Below are 21,817 nucleotides of genomic sequence, written 5' to 3' on the forward strand. Positions count from 1 at the left end.
ACCAAACTCGAATCAAACCGACATAATATATATATATATATATATATTTTAATTTTACCGCACGTGTAATCTTTGATTATTTAAAATTAGACGATTTTGTCTATTGCGAAAGCTTATATAGATATTTATATATAATTTTATTATAAAAAGTTAAATAGTTATATACTCAAATAGAGTGGATTATAATTTTTTACAAAGATATCTAATTATAATAACATTACTTGCTTACAAATCTTAAGCCAAAAATAAACTAAAATTGGACACAATAGTAAAATTAAAACCTTATCAATTACATGCACAAAGATGATAAAAGAAATATTCCTAGAGAAAAAAATGCATTATTGTCGAAGGCAAAAATAATTGAGAGAACAGTACCTTAAAAATTTGTAATGAAGAATGTTGAATAACGGTCTTTTATATATAAGCGTTCGGATCCTCCTCCTTAAATAAATATCAGTCGAATTTTCGTGTTCATATCTCAAATCTATATAGTCAGAATTTTTAAGTAAATATTTGAATTATATTTAGTCGAATTCCTACTTCTACATTTGTATGTGGCTCCATATCATCAAATCTTTAAATTTAGATTATGAAGATCAAATATACACATGTGATTACAAGCAAACAAGTCATTCACATATAAACTAAAACCAACTCAATCAAACCTAACCTTCGATAGAGGAGGGTACTATGCATAATGTGATATTGGTGAAAATGATTATACTACAAACAACTTTTTTTGCTTTGATTTTATTTTGTTCTTTGAAATTTCATAGCCGCCTTTTTTATTTTATTCTCATAAATTAGTATTACGGTTTTCTTTAACATAAATAACAATTAATATGTCTCACTTACAAATAATATGGATTTTTATAGTGGTTGAATTGTACATAAAAGTTACGATATTACAAAAAACATGACTTATAAATAAAAAAGAATTTAACCTCCTATCCTAATTTGTGACCTTGATATTTCTTTTTTAAAAGAAAAATGGGATTGGAGCCCTTTTTATGTCACGATAATCAAAATTATGTCACGATTACGCAAAGAAAGTAAAAGAAAAAAAGAGCAATAAACCTTTGATTTTTAACAACTTCATTCGGCAGCAACATACTTATCCAATTTTTCGATCAGAAACTTTCAACTAAAAGAGAAACACAAGAAATTATCAAAAGAGAGAATCAATTTCAGTTGCTGATTATTATTCTTCATATATAATCTTTAAAGGTATGACTTAAAAGAAATAAATAAAGGCAAAAGGGATGATGACAATGATAGTAAAAAAACACGTGAATCAAAACTAAAATAAAAAGCAAAAGTAAATATAAGAATTTGTTTCGTATAAATTTTGATCCAAAATATTACTTAAATAGAATTATAAAGAATATTTTTTATTTTAGACAAAATTCTATTTTTAGAAGTACTAAATATTACCTAGATTAAATAATCGAAATAAACAAATATATGTTATTAAATTCTAAAATTCATGCATAGGAACAATAAATTAAATTTATTCTATTTATCAAGTTTTCCTTTTATAAATCATATAATTAAATATAAATTTTTTCGCCTTTTATTTTTTTACGTGCACAACGATTTTTTCCCCTTTTTAACTTTGACTTGTCCTACAGTTTTATTCATAATATTCTACTTATTCTTCTTTATAATTTTAAATGATGAAGTACTAGAAGTTTTTAGTTTATCAGGATTCTTTCTATATATTTTAGGAGTTATTAAATTATTTTTATATATTTTAGGAGTCTTTAATCTAATTAAATAATAAATTGAAAAAAATAGTAAAAAGATGTTTTTATCTATTGCAGAGGCTTTTAATGAAGGAAAAAAAGTTCAAACTTCATTTTTAAGGCTCTTCACACTTTTAATATAGTATAGATATAATATTCAAGCTTTTTTATACATAAAATATCAATTATAATCTACTTTTTGAATATTTTTTCAACTAGTTTTAGTAATTTTCAATAATTTGAAAGTAGATGTAGATATATATTTAGATTTGGGCCTTTAAGTTGTAATATTTATCCATTAATTGCTAATTAAATGATTCTAAACCCAATATAAACTTAAAACCTAAACTTTTCACTCTTCATTTTACTTTTTAGTTTCAAGAGAGTTTTTCGCTCCTCATTTTTTCATAATTATGGTTTTTCATTAGCACATGAGTGATAACATATTTGATCTTGTCTTTAATCACAATATAATTGTAAAAACTAAATATTATTAAAAAAATAAAAAAAACCGAAAAAATAAAAAAACCCAAAAAAACCGACTAAAACCTAAACCGAAAAAACTAATTTTATGTTGATTTGATTTGGTTTATAGTTTTAATAAACCGACATGATTAGTTTGATTTTTTTTTAATAAAAATCGAACCAATCCGACCTATGTACACCCCTACCTACACGATGCATTGAAGGTTTTTTTTCAACTTACGACTTTTGAATTAATTCCGATCTTATTAAATCACACTCAAACACCACAATGAGCACAACTAATTAAGCAATTATTCTTACTCTCAAAACTATGGTCATTTGAAAAAATTCCATATACTACTGTACATTGTTCTTTTAGTTTGACATATCTCTACTCACCATTTGGAATGTGCAAGAATCAAGCCAAGATGGTACAGATAAATTGATCTCTTTTCTCGATTATTTCGTAGAATATTTTGCTAATTCTACAGTTGATTACTCTACTTTATTATACTACAGTATATTTTTTATATTTTTGGATAAATTAAAATGGTATAAGAAAGTTTTGATGAGCATATCGAACGCATTGTCCAAATTTGTAGAGTCATAATGTGCCAATTTATTTCTTTTTTTTTAATCTCTCCCTTCGTGATATCTTTGTTTATAATACGAATTCTGATTAATATTTAAACATTTTAGAATAAATACTCATTTAATATATTATTACTACAAACATAAAATTCTAATCGGAGTTATTATATATATGTAGTACCTAACGTGTAGTGTCTTTTAAGTTTCAACTTAAAAAGCTACATATGAGGACAATCTTCTAAAATTGTAGCAGAAGAAACTGAACTTCAGGAAACAGTTCTGAAGTTTCAATTACTCTTGATTGAAGAAACGCGAGTTTAACCAAATTTATAAAACTACTCTCACTATCATTTTACATGCAATAATAAGACTCAACAGTTCATAAGTTTGTGCTTGCATTTTTTAAAAATAATTTATTATATGTTTTAATGTTATATAGTCCCTCATGTTAGCTTCCCATATCAACATAATATGTTTTAATAATGGCACACTAATGATTGATAGCTTGTAGAATATACCAGAAGGATAATTAAGACAAAGAAGATCACCATGGAGATATAATTGGAAGAACATCCCATGCAATCCTTGATTACAAGGGATTCAAAGCTGGACTTGGAACATCATCATGAGAAGATTTCATATGATCTCGTTAAGATCCCAGAATGCAAGGAAGATCAACAATATCGCAGAGTAGCATGGAAAGGAGATCACACCCTCTTCATGGACATATCTGATATGGACATGAATGATTGTGAAGAGAGGCAAGTTGTGCCTTATATATGGACATATCTAATATGAACATATTACCCTCAATCAAGGAACCAAATCAAATCCTTGATTGAGAAGAAATCTCTTGGGTTTCCTTTTGGAGCAAAACAATAGGATCAGTTGAAGATTATAAAAGGAGAAAACTGAAGACTCGAGATTTCACGTAACTTCACAGGAAATTCTTAGTGTCTCAATCTTAGTCTCCATAAGGCTTTGTATCTTTTAAAGTTTACAATAGTTACAAAAAAAAAAAAGAAAGGCCGAGTCAACTTAGTCACACATGTTGACTCTGTGTCACAAGATCTGAATAACAAAATAATATTCAAAACTTGTCTACTATATCTGTACTACAAATCTACTTTGAAAGCTTAAAAGAAACTCTTGAAACCCAAGGGGACTGGAAGTAGGCACCACATAGGTGTTTCAAATCAGGATAAATCTCTATGTTACTCTTTTATTTACTTGTTAGTACTTTTAAATTTAACCTGTCTTGTTAAGTATACTAATCTGCAGGTGAGTTAACTGTCAAGACTGATCGATTGACTCAAGAAAAAATTTCAACTTACCCCCCCCCCCCCCTCATGAATTTCAATTGGTATCAAACACCAATAAGTTGCTTAACCGCACCTGAGCAAAGATCCAATGACAAATAATCAGATTTCAGGTGCCCTCTTTCAAGACGACCACTCATCCATAAGACCACCATACTTCAACGGACAACACTACTCTCACTAAAAGAATAGATTCAAAATTTTTGTTCAGTCAAATGACTTCCAAACCTGGGTTGTCATCAAGAAGGGACCAAAGCCCATCCCAGGAATGAAAGAAAAATAGAAAGACAAGGAATCTAACAGTATTGACTTGGCTGATTTTGAAAACTTTAAAGTCACCAAGGAACAACAAGAGATAATTCAAACTAACGCAAGAGCTATAAGTTTACTTTATTATGTAGTTAGTGGAGCGAAATATGATAAGATATCAACCTGTGAAACCGGCAAGGAAATGTGGGACAAATTAAAAATAACCTACAAAGGAACCACCAAAGTAACAAAAGCGAGAATTAGTGTTCTTGTCAATGAGTACGAGCTCTTCAAGATGGAAGAAATGAAAATGTGGAATCAATATTTGCTTGGATCAATAAAATTATACGCTACCTGCAATCCTTAGGAATGATCTATCCAAATAGTCTGCAAGTCCATAAGCTTCTAAGAAATCTCCCAAAAGCATAAGAAACTAAAGTTGTCATTTTAGAATATGAGGATCTCCACATATGACATACGACGAATTAAGAGGTAACCTTATTGCCTATGAACAAAATCATATTAACGAGGTACAACAGAGAGAAAGAGAAAAAATCAGTGGCTTTTAATATCATGACAATCAAAGAAGAAGAAGTCCTAGATAAAGAAAACAACTAGGGAATGGACCTCATAAATTGCTGAGTAAGGCAAATCTTAAAACAAAGGCAGTAGAAACCACAAGGATATAAGAACAATGAATTCACAAGGAATAATGATCATTGTTATTACTGTGAGAAACTAGGACATATTAAACATAACTATTCAGAATTAAGGAGAAGATCATCCAAGAAAAACAAAAATTTTGGGTCATGGAGTAATGAAGATAAATCTGAAGAAGAGACAGAAACGACCAACATATGTTTCATGGAAAAAGGTGAATCAAGTAAGGTAAGACCCTATAATTATCACAATTGAAATATTCTTCAAATGAATTTTGATATGATTACTGACGAGCTTCAAAAATTTATTGACGAACAAAATAAACTTGCTCAAGAAAAGAAAAATTGAGAAGCTTGATTAAAATGAGAATTTAAAAAGGAAAGAAGGAACTGGCAAATTGAACTTGAAGCATGTCAAATCAAAATTGACTTACTTCAAGAAGAACTTAATGATGTAAGAATGCAGTTAGAAAATCACCAAGTCACAGTTCTATAAAATCAAATTTTCTTAAAACTAAATCAAGCTCCGCATCAAGTTCGTTTGAGTCGGCTAAATCATCTTTCTCTTTTTAAAAACCAGTCTGCTATACCTGTGGTAAAAAGGGACACAAATCACATAACTGCAGACAAAAGTCTAAAGGTGTGTGGATTTGGTGACCCAAAGAAAGCACATTTAACTCTCAAGGACCCAAGATCACTCAAGTACCTAAACAAAATTAATCTTCTTATTTTGAAGAAACACATCAACAAAAGCTATAGGAAAGAAATATGAGTCATTAATAGCAGATGCTCTCGACACATGATTGGAAAGAAATAAAACTTTTGTTCTCTAAAGAAAATTAAAGGAGGATCAGTTAGATTTAGGGGCAGTGCCAAAGGTGACGTAGTAGGAGTCGTCTCTATAAAGCACAACTCCTCCTACGTACTCATTGAAGTATATCTCATGGATAGACTCAAATACAACCTGCTAAGTATCAGTCAACTATGTGATGCAGGATTCAGAGTATCCTTTAAAGCTGATAGTTGCTCCATCAAAGATGAGAAAAGAGACATTAATATTATTGGTGAACATGTTGACAATATTTATGTTCTAAATAATTTTGATTTTCCCACCTTGACATGTCTTACAATGTATACCAATGAAACATGGTTTTGGCAAACAAAACTTGGACATGCGAGCATGCATGCCATCAAAAAGCTTTCTAGACTTGAATTAATGAAAGGTCTACCAAAGATAAGATTGGAAAAGGATCACATCTATCATGCTTTCCAACTTGGAAAATAGACTCGGGCATCATCTAATGTCAAGGATATTGTCACTACTACCAAACCCCTTCAAAGAATCCGCATGGATTTTTTTGGTCCCACATAGTGGAAAAAGATACGTATTTATTATTGTTGATGATTTTTTTATTTTACTTGGGTAATGTTGTTTCTCACAAGCATGAAGCATTCACTAATTTTGAGTTCTTTTGTAGAAGAGTGCAAATAGAAGCAGGACATTTCATCACCTATGTTCATAGTGATCATGGTGGAGAATTCATAAATAAGGCTTTCGAAGAGTTCTGTGCTCAAAATAGATACTCACAAAACTTTTCATCTCCTCGATCTCCCTAAAAAATAGTGTGGTGGAATGAAAGAATAGATATCTTCAAGAGATTGGAAGAATAATACTCCTAGAACATAATCTACCATATCATTTTTGGGCAGAGACAGTAAGCACAACATGTCATATTCTCAACAGATGTCTCTTCAAAATAATTTTGAGAAAAACTCTCTATGAGCTGTAGAGAGGGAAAAGCCTAATATCTATTATTTTCATCCTTTTGAATGCAAATAATTCATCCACAACAATGGTAAGAATAACTTATGAGTCTTTCTTAGGTACTTTTCCACTAGTTGTTCTTACAGAGCTTATAAAACAGACTTTATGTGTTGAAGAATCTATGCATATTGTATTTGATGAAACTAATCACTCTTCTGTGAGCTTGAGTTTTGATGAAGAACAGGTAAATGATCTATAATTAGGAGCCAAAGCAGACATAACTCCTGAACCATCAATCCCTGAGTCGAATACTATCCATCCAGAGCCAGCTTCTGTTGATGAAATAGCAAAAACAAATATCCCAAGAGAATGGAGATACAATGCAAGATTTCCAAATGAATTTATCACTGGAAACCTGATGAGAGGTGATTTTACCACTTATTCTTACTTAATAATCATATACATTACCTTGGTTTGAATGAATTAATTAGACATCTTTGTGAGTAAACACACAAATATCTACTCTTTGCAAGTATAGAGTTGAAAATCTAGAAAGATGTGGATTGAATCTTAAATTGAGTAAAAAAGGCATAGGAAAGTGCAGCTGAAGACTTGGAGCAGGAACTGGCCTTAGGCACCGCATCGCAGTCTGGTAACCACGATCGTGACAGTCAAGTAGAAGTCAATCAACTGTGATCGTGGAAGTTAACCACGATCACGTAGCCATGGTTGCAGCCAGACTAGCACGACCGCGGCCTAGCAGAAAAAAGCAGCCCAGGGGCAAAACTAGAAATGCACGAGACTGTTCCTAATTTTGACAAAAGACTCAAACCCTAGCCTCATAGAATCATATTCCATCTTCCCTAATAATTTTATAGGTTTTAGCTCTTGGGATTCATAGCCTCTATTTTTGGAGAAGAAAATATTGTATAATTTTTGGGTGAAGAATACATTGGAGACTTTCTAAGTGGAAGTTTAGCTCACTTCCATAGTTGATTTGTGGGAGTGCAAAGTTTGATGTAACATTCACTTAAGCCTCAATAATATATTTAAATGGATATTTTGGGTATATCTATGCTTATTTATCTTATATGTAGCTAGATCTCCCTCTTGGGGTTATGTGTGAATAGGGGTTAAAGTGTGTGTGAGCTGTTATTGATTAGCTTCTATTTAGTAGTTTATGTTTATGGGATTTATTATTGTTAAGCTAATTTGGTTAGATTTTGCTGGGTGAAAGACCCAAATACCCACATTGATTGATTGGCAAAAGCTCTATGCTCTAGAAAACCTAAATCTATCTTTGAAAGAAGAGTTTTGGGTGAAATTTAGGAATCCATATCATCCTCGAAAGAGAGATGTGGAGACCACAACAATGATAGACAACTGTGTCTGTAGTTTGCTAAACTTTCACTATCTTAGACATAAGGGTGAATGTGAGGTTGACTATACCATAGGTACCATCCTAGAAATAGGGATGCGTAGATGGAGGTTGTGGTTACCAATTGTTGAACACACCTATTAGGTATTTGAAAGAATCAATAGGTGAAAGTTTGGTGTTTTGTTGAAAGACTAACATCAAAATCTATAACCAAACCTACCCATATTTGGCTAACTAAATTGATGTTGATTGCTAAAACCCATATATAACTCCCTTAGTAATGCATAATCCCAAGATCTGTGCATAATTATTCAAACTCTAATTATTCGTAGCCCCAAATTTATACCAGAAAAATCCAAAAAGAAAGATTAGTGTAGATACCTATCTCTCTCACTTTTACCTTCTTGTAACATTGATTTGTATTTAACTTGTATCTATTATTTTGAAATTACTTAATTACCACTCACATTGTCCTCATAGATTTGACCCTGAATCCAAAGTTGGGTAAGTATATTGACGACGACTGCGTTGCACTTAATTGACGTGTAAGTTGAGTGTTTTAAAAAATGACGCTGTTGCCGAGAATAATTTGGCATGTTAAGTTAGTTTAAAATTTTAGTTTCTTGCTTGAATTCAAGCTTGTACATATTTGTTTGTGATTTTCTTTGTTGTAGGTAGATTTTCTTTTAGTTCTACTTTTTTCTATGAAATCTTCCGAAAAATATGAATTTGGTGGTTGGAATGCCTATATTGACGACCTATGTCTATATTGTGATGGACCACACTTCATGAGAGATTGTAACTATGCTCCCCAGAAAGAGACGGAATCACCATCTCGATTTTATAGGGAGTATGGTTATACCTCATGTGGAATTCAAGATGGACATTGGGATGATTGCCTAAATGCCCCTCCCCCTATCATTCTAACCGAATTACTAGTTTTTCTTATGATATTGATCGGTCTTATGATGAGAGAAAAAAAGAGCAATAAATCGGACTCATTGGTTTTGAAGAAATTCTTCAAACCATTTTGGACCAGGTAAATACGACTCGAGAGAACGCGCAAGACATATATCAATCCTATGGGGTATTCACAAGGGTTCATGTCGTGACAATGGAATTGGGCCAGAATATCATCCTTGCAAATATCACAACCATGCCCACTCTTCAAGAGGAGGTTTATCAAGAAAAAAACCAAGCTATGATGATGAGCTTGGTAGAAAAGACTTTTCGATGGCTTCCAAATCATCCAACTCATACGAGAACAAAGAGGCCAAAATAAAAGAAATGGTATTAGAGTCAAAAGAAGAATCAATGCATACCTCTTATGATGACTCTAGTTCATTTCGGGGTGAAGATGCTTTGGAGGAAGCAATTCAAAAATTAGAGGTTATACCTCATTCAACCCACTTTTCAACATTGTACCTCAAGGATGTGATGAGAATCCGTTCATCGATTCAAATAATGGATAGTGGGGAGACGAAGTACAATTCCTATATTTTGGACTTTGACATTCCAAAGAAGCACATGGAACCCAACTCATCATTGGCCAAAGAACTCAACTTCTAATGTATTAGGAATGACCTATTAATGTGTTCACTCTTACCTAAGGAACTAATCCAAAATCTTGATGTAAAGTTGGGTAAAAGATTTAAGTCTTCAAAATGGTGAGATCGAAGATTGCTCACCATGTTCTCATATCTTCCAAGTTTCACCTTGGAAGATCTGAATATTCTGTCCCTCTGCCTCTCATTGCATATTGAATAAAAGTTGAGATAGAGGTTTAAATCTTCTAAGTGAAAGCACAAAAAAAGTGGTGGAGGCATCATGCTACGATGTTAACCTAAGTGCTTGATGGGAGGCACCCCATCATGCCACAAAAAGTGGTCTATATCATTTTATTTATACATGATAGAGTAGATTTATTTTTGTATTTGTTCATGCATAATCCATGAAAAAGTGATTGCTAGGAGAAATTTTGATTGAAATTGAAAAAGGGAGTTGTGAAAGTGGCTTGTTGGACTTAACAACAAAGTACAAAAGCCTAGATTTTGGCCTCAGTTACCACAACCTTGGTTTGTGTCACCATGATTGTAGAGGCCGCGAGTCCGCAATCTCGGAACTAGGACCGCAATCGTAATCATACCAGTTTAAATAACCATTAAACTGCCATTTTCCCCACACGTTTATTCTCAAAATTCTTCTATATGTTGGCATTGTGTAGAGTATCCAAGATTTCATTTTAAACCTTTTGCATCATTTATCTAGTATGTAGTGTCAAACTCCCTTACTTTTATTGTCATTGTAGGCCTGGGACATGTAGTTTAGAAATAGGTGTAAATTTGTTTTTATAATACCAAAACTATGCTTATTTGTGTTTATTATTATGGTTAGCAGTTGTAGGGTGTATAGACGTCATTTGGGGAAGTCTTGAGTACCCATATTTTAGCCTAAAAGGGTTGAAACTGACATGTATATTATGTGTTCATTCAATGCCCAAATGAGTTCAATGTGAATTCCTTCAATTTTGGGGCTAAATTCTCACAATCTAGGCTTACTTTATCCGATCATGATGTTTATGTGCCTAGTTAGAAGACAAAGTTGGTGTTAATTTCAATTATCTTGAGCGATGATAGAACTTTTGACTGTGGTCTCAGGTATAATGATTGCGGTTCTGATGACCGCAATCGCAGAAGTTTCAATGCTCTGCGATCACCATACTTGAGGACAGTTGTCTGCAGAAATCTAAATTTCTGCACATCTATTTTCACCCCAGAATCTTCTATAGCATTACTACATGCGCTATTCTTGTTAATATAGCATAAGTTTTTCTTTGAAAAATACTAAAAATGGTCTGAAGTATGTTCCATATAGGTACTCATCTACAAAATAGGAGACTTAGACGATACTAGATTCATGCCTCCGGAATACCACAACCTGTATTACAATGACCTCTCAAGGACCAAGCTACTCCTAGAAAGGTGTATCTCTAAGGACAGGGTCCCAAAAAAGTTCCCAGAATTCTTTGACAGACTTGCTGCTATCAGGTAACTTATTCTAGGGTTACCTCAGGGGTTGGGGGATTCCTCCACTACTCGCCACTCATATGTATCTCAGTTCGATTATGAAATATATTGGGAGGAGCAGAAAAGTCAGGTAACAGGGTTGCCAAATTGGAGAGAGCATAATCAGCTTGTACAATATCACAGAGAGACCTCAGGGAGTCATAGGAAAAGATGGTAAAGAGGGAAAATAAGAGAGAAAAATTCTTCACCAAGATGAAGAGAGGGGTAAAGGGCATCTTCAAGGTGATCAAAGCCGTAAACCATTCTTTTTATCCCTGTTTTGAACCATAACCTCCTTGAACTTGAACATGCCACTTGAGGCTAAAAGCCTAAGTTAGGGGTGGTAAAAGTTGATAGAAGTAAGTTTGGGGCCACAATGTCGTAAGAGAAATGCGTAATGTGCTTTAGCATTATAAACAAAGGTTTAGAAAAAGAATAGATCCAACAAAGGAATGAATTGCATGAAATTTGTAAAAAAATAAAATAAAAGAAAAATGGTAAACAAAGGAAGCAAAAAATAGGCATACAAAAAGAAACAAAATAAGGAAGAGTGACCCTTAGTCAAAGATAGAGAATTGTAAAGTGTGATGTAGATCTTCAAGGAAGAGTTTATCCATGTGTCCCTAAATTATATCCTACCCTAATCTAAACCTATGTTACAAGCTTAGAAAGTCCTTTGAGATCTCCAACCATTTTTTTTCTTCATAGTGGTGATTGAAAATAGGGGCAAGCCTATTGTATGACACTTATTGCATTGAGATTTCTTTTGTGAGGGAGAGAGTTCTTGCACTTAAACATCCTTGTTGTATATTTGGTAGTTTGGTGTGCAAAAATTCTCTATCTTGTGAGGATGGCATGTAAACAAGTTGAGGTGAGTGATTTTTGTCACCTTCCAGCAATGAGGCAACTGGAGTATAGTTAGTATTAGTCAATAGGTGAGCACCTTCTAGAGTATTGGTTTTGTTGCTTGGTTTCTCTTTAGAGTCTTACACATCCTTGAGTTATTGCATTTTATAATGAGGGGTGTAATAGAACTTAGCTTAGCCCATGTGCAATAAGCTACTTGTGCTTGTGACTAAAGTTAAAGTCATTATGACCTTTAGGCCATGTAGATTGGGCATAAATAATTATGTCTCATGATAAGAGGTAGTGTTGCTTGAGGACAATCAAATGCTTTAAGTTGGGGGTGTTGATGAGCGGTGATCTTACCACTCATTCTTACTCAATAATCATATACATTACCTTGGTTTGAATGAATTAGTGAGACATATTTATGAGAAAATACACTAATATTCGCTCTTTGTAGGTATAGAGTTGGAAAGCTAGAAAGATGTGGATTGGAGCTTAAAACGAGTAACAAGGGAGCAAAAAAGTACAGTTGAAGACTTGGCTCAGGAACTGGCCTCAGGTACCGCAGTCGCGACAGTCAAGCAGATGTCAATCAACTGCGATCGTAGAAGTTAATTGCAGTGGCATAGCCGCGGTCGCAGCTAGACTAGCGCGACCGTGGCCTAGCGGAACAAAGCAGCCCAAGGGTAAAATTGAAAATGCACGTAGCTGTTCCCAATTTTGACAAATGACTCAAACCCTAGCCTCATCGAATCATCTTCCATCTTTCGTAATAATTTTTTAGGTTTTAGTTCTTGGGATTCATAGCCTCCATTTTCGGAGAAGAAAATATTGTATAATTTTTGGGTGACGAATACATTGGAGACTTTCTAAGTGGAAGTTTAGCTCATTTCCATTATTGATTTGTGGGAGTACAAAGTTTGAAGTAACATTTACTTAAGCCTCAATAAACCATTTCAATGGAGATTTTGGGTATATCTATGCTTATTTATCTTATGTGTAGCTAGATCTCCCTCTTGGGGTTATGTGTGAATAGGGGTTAAAGTGTGTGTGGGTTTTTATTGATTAGCTTAAATTTAGTAGTTCATGTTTATGGGTTTTATCATTGCTAAGCTAATTTAGTTGGATTTTGATGGGTGAAAGACCCAAATACCCACATTGATTAATGAGCAAAAGCTCCATACTCTAGAAAACCTAAATCCATCTTTGAAAGAAAGGTTTTGGGTGAAATTTAGGAATCCATATCATCCTCGAAAGAGAGATATGGAGACCACAACAATGATAGACAACTGTGTCTGTAGTTTTCTAAATTTTCACTATCGTAAACATAAGGGTCAATGTGAGGTTGACTATACCATAGGTATCATCTTAGAAATAGAGATGGCTATATTGAGGTTGTGGTTACCAATTGTTGAACACACCTATTAGGTATTTGAAAGAATCAATAGGTGAAAGTTTGGTATTTTGTTGAAAGACTATCATAAAAATCTATAACCAAACCTACCCATATTTGGATTACTAAATTGATGTCAATTGCTAATGCCCAATATCACTTCCTTAGTAATGCATAATCACAAGATCCGTGCATAATTGTTAAAACTCTAATTATACATAGGCCCAAATTTGTACTAGAAAAACCCAAAAAGAAACATTAGTGTAGATACTTATCTCCCCCATTTTTACCTTCTTGTAATATTGGTTTGGATTTAACTTGTATCTATTATTTTGATGTGACTTAATTTCCACTCACATTGTTCCTCGTGGATTCGGCCCCGACTCCAAAGTTGGGTAAATATATTGACGATGATCGCCTTACGCATAAATTAGCATGTAAGTTGAGTGTTATCAAACCCAGTTGATATGTGTAACACCCTGAATTCTGAACCTCGGATGCTACACAATGCTCATAATCCTGAAGGACCACAAGCTAACCCATGAGTGGTATCTGCTGCAATATCTGTACATTAACACTATAATCATATGTAGAATAATGGGCTGAATTCCATAAGGTTCAAATACCTGAAATAGTACTAAAGTATGTGGTATAATAATATCGAAACAAATTTAAATATAAATACGGAACATATTGAAGTCTGAATATCTAGTCTGAAAGCCTCTAAACTGTATGAATACGGAGTTGATGGGACATGTCCCCAACTAACTCCAACTATTGAAATAAACTAAGTACTGAAATAATGTAATAATAAAGTATCCTCGCATGATGAGGACTCACTGCTAGTCTACTACTGCTGACTGAAACCTGAAGCTGCCTATGCACGGTTGGGAACCTGAGGGTCTAACATAAGGTATAAAATGCCATAGCGCAAAAGAAAAATATGCGTCAGTACATGCGTACACAAAGTGAGGTAAGGCTGAATGCATGGGGTTCATATGTATGAACTATAACTATCTAATAACATGAATATGATTGCGTAAGAATACATGTATGAATACATAATTATAACTGAGAACGTGAGGATTCTAAATTCTGAATGTACTGATAACGTGCATATTGATAACTAATATGCTATTTATCGAGTGGCTGTATCTAACAGTCTTGATTCAGATGGAACTAGCTGAGTTCTGTACTGAGCTGAGTGACCGTATCTGACAGTCCTAAAATCTATAGAACTATCTGAATTATATTCTAAGGACTGAGACTGATACTATGGGAGGTAGTCATCTAACCAATATGCCCAAAATAAAGCAATAGAGCTAAGTTGGGGTCCAATCTGTAACCCTAATTAGAAGGGTGTCAATACCGCGCCACTGGTAAGGACAACTTTAAGTGACCCTCAACTAGAAGGTACTCTAAGGAGAATGGTAGGACCCTCATCTGACAGGTTAAGCTACCTCATCAACCCTCACCTGACAGGTTATTGATGTGTCAACCTACGCTGGCTACATAGTTCTGAAATGCAAGGACTGCTTCTAAGACTCACACTCTCTGCTGGCAGTGAGTTCCCATCTTTGGGTTCACTCGGTGTTGAATCCTACTCCCGACTGAATAGACACCAAACTGATTATACTGAGATAAACTAGAATGAGTTCACTGAATTCCGTTGACTGACGAAATACTACTAAATTCTATTAACAAACTGAGTTTACTGAGTAGGACTGGACTGGTACTGAATTTACTGAGTTTTCCTGAGTCATGTGACTGATTGAATTCTACTGATCAAGGCTTGACTAAGAGCATCTTGAAAACTGACACTGGCTCTAGGCACACAACTAAATTTTCGGGTACAAGTACCCCCAGGACTTGATAGCATGAAACTGACAAGACATGACACTTCTTGAACACATGACCATAGTCAACAATTCATAGTGCAACCGTTCGGGATTTTCATGAAGTATTTGTATGTCATAAACTTACACATGAATATGAATAGATATAAACATTTCATAATTTCATAAGTCTAATATCATGAGCATTCCACCAAACTATTACAATGCATAACAATAACATGGAGGTCATTGTGAACATAAGGATAAAGCATCGATTCTTCAATTTGGTCACAATTGAGTCATAAAGCATAATTCTTATTCTTTTAGGCATTTTAGCAAACACCTTGCATGCATAACTTGAGGCTAAGGCATGAGCATTAAAATAACACATCATGGCAACATTTTTCACTTCAAATACAAGAATTCCAACCACATGATAACATAATTTCATTATATGTATTAAATATTTCAACTTGGTAATCATTCAACAACATAAACATGGATATGATTCAATTCATAACATGGAATTTAAAATTTATATTTTTAAAAGGGTTTATTGAGCTTCATGGGTGTAAGAAACCTATCAATCAACACTTTACATACCTTAGAACGTAAATTCTTAAGGGTTCTTGAAGGAATCCTTGAGCCTTGTTCTAAAATTTTGAAACTAGGGTTTCTTGCTTTTGCGAGAGAATGATGAACTTTGGGAAAACTTGAGTGAATAATGAAATATTTAGGTTATTTAGGGATTAATTTCATATTTTAGGGCTGAATAGGGTGGGAGAAATGACCCCTTTACCCTAAAACTTGTAATAAAATTTTTTGCAAAATGGGATTGGCGACGCGATGCAACCCACAGAAACATGAACTGGACCTCGCAACGCGACATCTAGAAATGGGACTGGACCTCGCGACATGGGTATATCGCGTGACTTCACTGTTTTGGGTAACCAAACTTGCCCTTAGACTATCCGAAAAATCCCAAAACTCACCCGAGATGTACTATTGATTTGCCTTATCATGAATCAACTTGAAAATTGACAAATGGAGGTTGAGAAGGTTATGAAATAAATTCTCGGAGTTTGAAGTCTTAAAATGAGACTAAGTCCTTAACACTTGGCCAAAATTTTCTACGTGTTGGTTTTATAGAGCTTTAAGCAACTTAATTTGACTTAGAATTTTATGGGGTCTTATAATATCTCACCCTTGGGAACATTCATCCTCGAATAAGACTGACTGAGAGGGGGAAATGATAATTAAAGTACTTGTTGAACATGAACAACTAAAACATGATTGCATGACTGATATGACCAATTTACTAGAACTCATACCGAACATGTATATTTGATGCATGGTTTCATGGATAAATGATTCATGAATGCATGACTGGTATTTTTGATGAACTGAGTTTCTCACAAGGAGAATTCATATCTGATGCATAAATACATGACTGATCTGATGCATGAACATATGACTGAATATGCAATGGTATTTGATACCAAGTTTATGATGGGAATCTGAGCGTGAAACTGGTTTGTAACTGAACATAAAACTGAATAAGCTTGAGGAAAGCTATTACCTTAGGTTGAGTCTGTGTTTGTGGAGAATAGGTGATGATACTTGGTTCGCATATCTTCTTCTACTTCCCAAGTATCTCCTGAAATGGATTGATTCTGCCAAAGAACTTTGACTAGAGGGACTTCTTTGTTTCATAGTCTGTGAGTCTGATAGTTAAGAATTTTTACTAGAATCTCTTTGAAAGAGGGGCTATTTTGAATGTCTATGTCCTCTATAGGGACTACAACTGCTGGGTCCCCTATGCACTTCTTAAGCAAGGAGACATGAAAGACTTGATGAACTGAAGCTAGATTTGAAGGTAACTTGATCTCATAGGCTACTTTGTCGAAGCGATTGAGAATTTTGAAAGGACCGATATATCGGGGACTGAGCTTTCCATTCTTGCTGATTCTCTTTACTCCTGTCATGGGAGAGATTTTTAAGTACACATGATTACCAATCTCAAACTTTAGATCCTTTCTGCACATATCTACGTATGATTTTTGTCGACTCTGAGCTTTCTTGAGTCGTTCTCTGATCAATTGAACTTTTTTTAAGGTATCCAATACTAAGTCAGGCCCTATCATAGTGGCCTTACCGATTTTGAACCAACTGATTAGAGATCTTCATCTCCTACCATAGAGAGCTTCGAATGGAGCCATCTAAATACTGGAATAATAGCTGTTATTGTATGCAAACTCAATCAAAGGGAAGTGGTCATCCTAACAACCTTTGAAATCAATTGCACACGCCCTTAGCATATATTCCAAGGTCTAAATGGTCCTTTCTACTTGACCATCTATCTAAGGATGAAAGGCTGTACGGAGATGAACTCGGGTACTAAGACCCTTTTGGAATGCTTTCTAGAACTGAGAGGTGAACTGGGTACCTCTATCTGAGACAATGGATAATGAAAGACCCTGCAATCTAGCCAAATCCCTGATATAGAGTTTGGCATAATCCTCGGCTGAATAAGGGGTATAGACAGGAAAAAAAATAAGCTAATTTGGTCATCCTATCTACAATGACCCAAACTGAATCGTTCTGATGATGTGTACGAGGCAAACCCATCACAAAGTCCATGTTCACTTCTTCCCACTTATAAGTGGGAATATTAAACTCCTGCATGGACCCACTAGGCTTCTGATGCTCAACCTTAATCTGCTGACATCTAGAGCACTTAGCCACAAATTTTGCAATATCTCTTTTCATCCCACTCTACTAATAGGTCTCCTGCAAATCGCTGTACATCTTAGTGGCCCCTGGATAAATCAAGTAACGCGCACCATGTGCTTCTGTAAGAATTCGCTGCCTTAAGTCATCAACACCTAGCACACATAGACGACCCTGACAACATAATACACCATCTCCCCCTTTAAAAAAAACCTCAACCTTATAATCCTTGAATGATTCTTTCAACTTGACTAGATTAGGATCTCTATCTTGCTTTTCCTTAACTTCGAAAACTAGAGATAATTTTGAACTGTTTTGAACTCATATACTACCTTCTGCTAAATCGTCTAAGCAGACACCTAGTCAGGCAAGATGATGGACTTCCTGAGCTAATTTCTTCTTACTGTCCTCAACATGACTACCCATAGACAATCTATTGAGAGCGCCGACCACTACATTGGCCTTGCCCGGATGGTAAAGAACGCTCATGTCATAGTATTTTAAAAGCTCTAATCACCTTCTTTGATGGAGATTAAGATCTTTCTGAGAGAATATGTACTAAAGGCTTTTATGATCTGTGAACACATCTACATGCACCCCATACAAGTAATGCCTCCAAATCTTTAAGGTAAAAACTATGACTGCTAACTCAAGATCATGAGTCGGATAATCTATCTTATAGGGTTTAAGCTATATGAAGGCATAGGCTATGACCTTACCATGCTGTATGAGGACACAACCCAAAACCACTCTAGACGCATACAGTACACTATGAACCCATTTGAACCATCTGGAAGATCCAAAACTGAAGCTGAGGTGAGTCGAGTCTTCAACTCCTGAAAACTCTTCTCACAAGGTTCTGACCATTGAAACTTGAATTTCTTCTAAGTCAATCTAGAAATAGGGGATGCAATAGATAAAAATACCTTAACAAACCATTTGTAGTAGCTAGACAGACCCAAGAAACTCCTGATATCTGATGGAGAGATAGGGTGAGGACAGTTTCTTACTACTTCGGTCTTTTGAGGATCAACCTTAATGCCAACACCGAAAATGATATGACCAAGGAATGCTACTCTCCTTAGCCAAAATTTACACATATTGAATTTTGCAAACAACTAATGATTTTTGAGAGTCTGAAATATGATTCTAAGATGGTCTGTATGATCACGCTCACTGCAGGAATAGAAAATAATGTCATCTATGAAAACTATAACGAACATGTCCAAGTATTGCTTGAACACACGGTTCATCAAGTCCATGAAAGTGGCTGCGGCATTTGTAAGACCGAAGGACATGACTAAGAATTTGAAGTGACTATATCGAGTTTGGAAAGCTATTTTCAGAATGTCACATGCTCTGTCTCTGAGCTGATGATAGCCTAATCTGAGGTCTATCTTGGAGAAGTAACCGACGCCCTTAAGTTGGTTAAACAACTCATCAATTTTGGGAAGTGGATACTTGTTCTTGACCGTAAATTTTTTGAGTTGACAGTAATCTATACACATTCTGAGAGAACCGTCTTTCTTGTGCACAAATAAGATTGGTACACTCCACGGGGACATACTAGGTTTGATGAATCCCTTTTCTGAGAGATCCTTTAACTGTTCTTTTAATTTTCTGAATTTTGCTGGTGCCATTCTATATGGCAAAATAAATATAGGTTGAGTATCTGAATGAAGGTCAATGTCGAAGTCTATTTCCCTTTCAGAAAGAATTCTTTGAAGATCTTTGGGAAAGACATATAAATATTCACTCATTACTGGGACTAATTCAAGACTGGGAGTTTCAAAAATAGTGTTCTAAACTTGAACAAGATGATAGACACATCTCTTAGATATTATTTTCCTAGCACGTAGGTAAGAAATCAGTTGACCCCTGAATGCTGAAGTACTACCCTTCCACTCTAGGACGGGTTTATTCAAAAAATGAAATTGGACCTCTCTATTTCTGCAGTCGACTATGGCATAACAGGAATAAAGCCAATCCATGTTGAAAATGACATCAAAATCAGTCATCTCTAATTCGACTAAGTCTGCTGAAGTGACTTTCTGAGATATTATAATCGCACAGTTCTTGTATACCCATCGGGCTATAATGGTTTTACCCAATGGGGTAGAAACTGAGAAAGGCTCTATTAGAATTTTAGGACTGACTCTGAAATCAACTACTATATAAGGAGTAACAAAACACAAAGAAGCTCCTACATTTAGCAAAGCATAAACATGTACATAAAAGATCTGTAATGTACCAGTGACCACATTAGGAGAATTTTCCTGATATTGTCAGGACTGAAGAACGTAGAGTCTGTTTGGGCGCTACCCACTAGGTGTACTGGAAGTGGCACCCTGCCGATTCAGGCGATCGAACTAAGCTGAGAAATGGTTTTGTTAACCCTGAATACCCTACTGAGGACAATATCTTACTCTGTGGCCTGGCTTACCACATTCAAAACACATAACACTGCCAGCTCTGCAAATACCCTTATGGCTCTTACCATAAATCTAATAAATAGGATTGGTTCGTGCACTACTAATGCTGCCCTGAGATTTAGATCTTGGCGCCCTATCTTGGTTACCATTCTTGAACTTAGGAACTGGAACATAGGCTGAAGAAGGTGATAGAATAGATGACTTTGGGAAGAACTGAGAACAGTTGCCACCCTCTAACTTAGGCTGACTAAAATTAAAGCTACCTATTCTAGCTCTCTTATTCTGCTTTTCCCTCTCTTTAATCCTCTACTTCTCTATCTGTTGAGCATGGATCATAAGCCTGGCTATGTCTATCTCACTAATAAATATGGTGGTCCTACACTCCTTGACCACACCATCATTCACCTCATAAACAAACTTACTCATCTTACCCCTACTATCTGCCACCGCATGAGGAACATATCTAGCTAATTGAGTAAACTTAAGAGAATAATCTTTCACTATCATGTTGCCCTGCCTGAGGTTGATAAACTCTAACACCTTTGCTTCTCTTAGCTCTAGGGAAAATAATCTATCTAAGAAGGTAATGGCGAACTCCTCCCACTCAATAGGCCCTGCATCTATAGCCCTCTTTGCTTTCCACTGCTTGAACTATGTGTGAGCCACATCCTGTAACTGATATGCACTAGCTCAGCACTCTCACTAGCAGTAACCCCATGATATCTGTAACTTTCTGTGCTTGATCAAGGAATTCCTGAGGGTCCTCATCTGACTTAGACCCAAAAAGGGATAGAGGATTCATTTGGGTGAAGTCCCAAATCCTAGATGTAACAGTGTTGGCCACTGGGTTGGCTGAAATAACAGTTGGCCATTCATTCTTAGAAATAACTAAATTAGCAAGAGTGGTGAATGCAACTCTAAACTCTACATGAAAAATATGTTTGTCCAGGGGATCTGCTTGGACGGGCTGAGGGGCTGACTGATTTTCATTTCTTCTTTTGGGAAGTATGTTTTGTAAATGAAAAGGGAGAAATAGATTAGACTGAGAGTTAAGTTTGAGCTCATTCTGACTGGTATGACATGAATACTGAAAGAAGAAAAACTATTTCTATGACATCTTATAGCCTCCTGTACAAAAATATGGCGTGCAACACACCCATGCATAAAACTCTACTAGATGCATCTTTCAGACTTCCTAGGACTCTATTGAACCTTAGGCTCTGATACCAATTTTGTAATGCCTTGGATTCTGAATCCCGAATGCTACACGGTGCTCATAATACTGAAGGACTACAAGCTAACCCATGACTGGTACCTTCTGTAATATCTATACATTAACACT

Source organism: Capsicum annuum, chromosome 1 (genome assembly GCF_002878395.1).
Source record: "Capsicum annuum cultivar UCD-10X-F1 chromosome 1, UCD10Xv1.1, whole genome shotgun sequence".
In the NCBI taxonomy this organism is placed as follows: domain Eukaryota; kingdom Viridiplantae; phylum Streptophyta; class Magnoliopsida; order Solanales; family Solanaceae; genus Capsicum; species Capsicum annuum.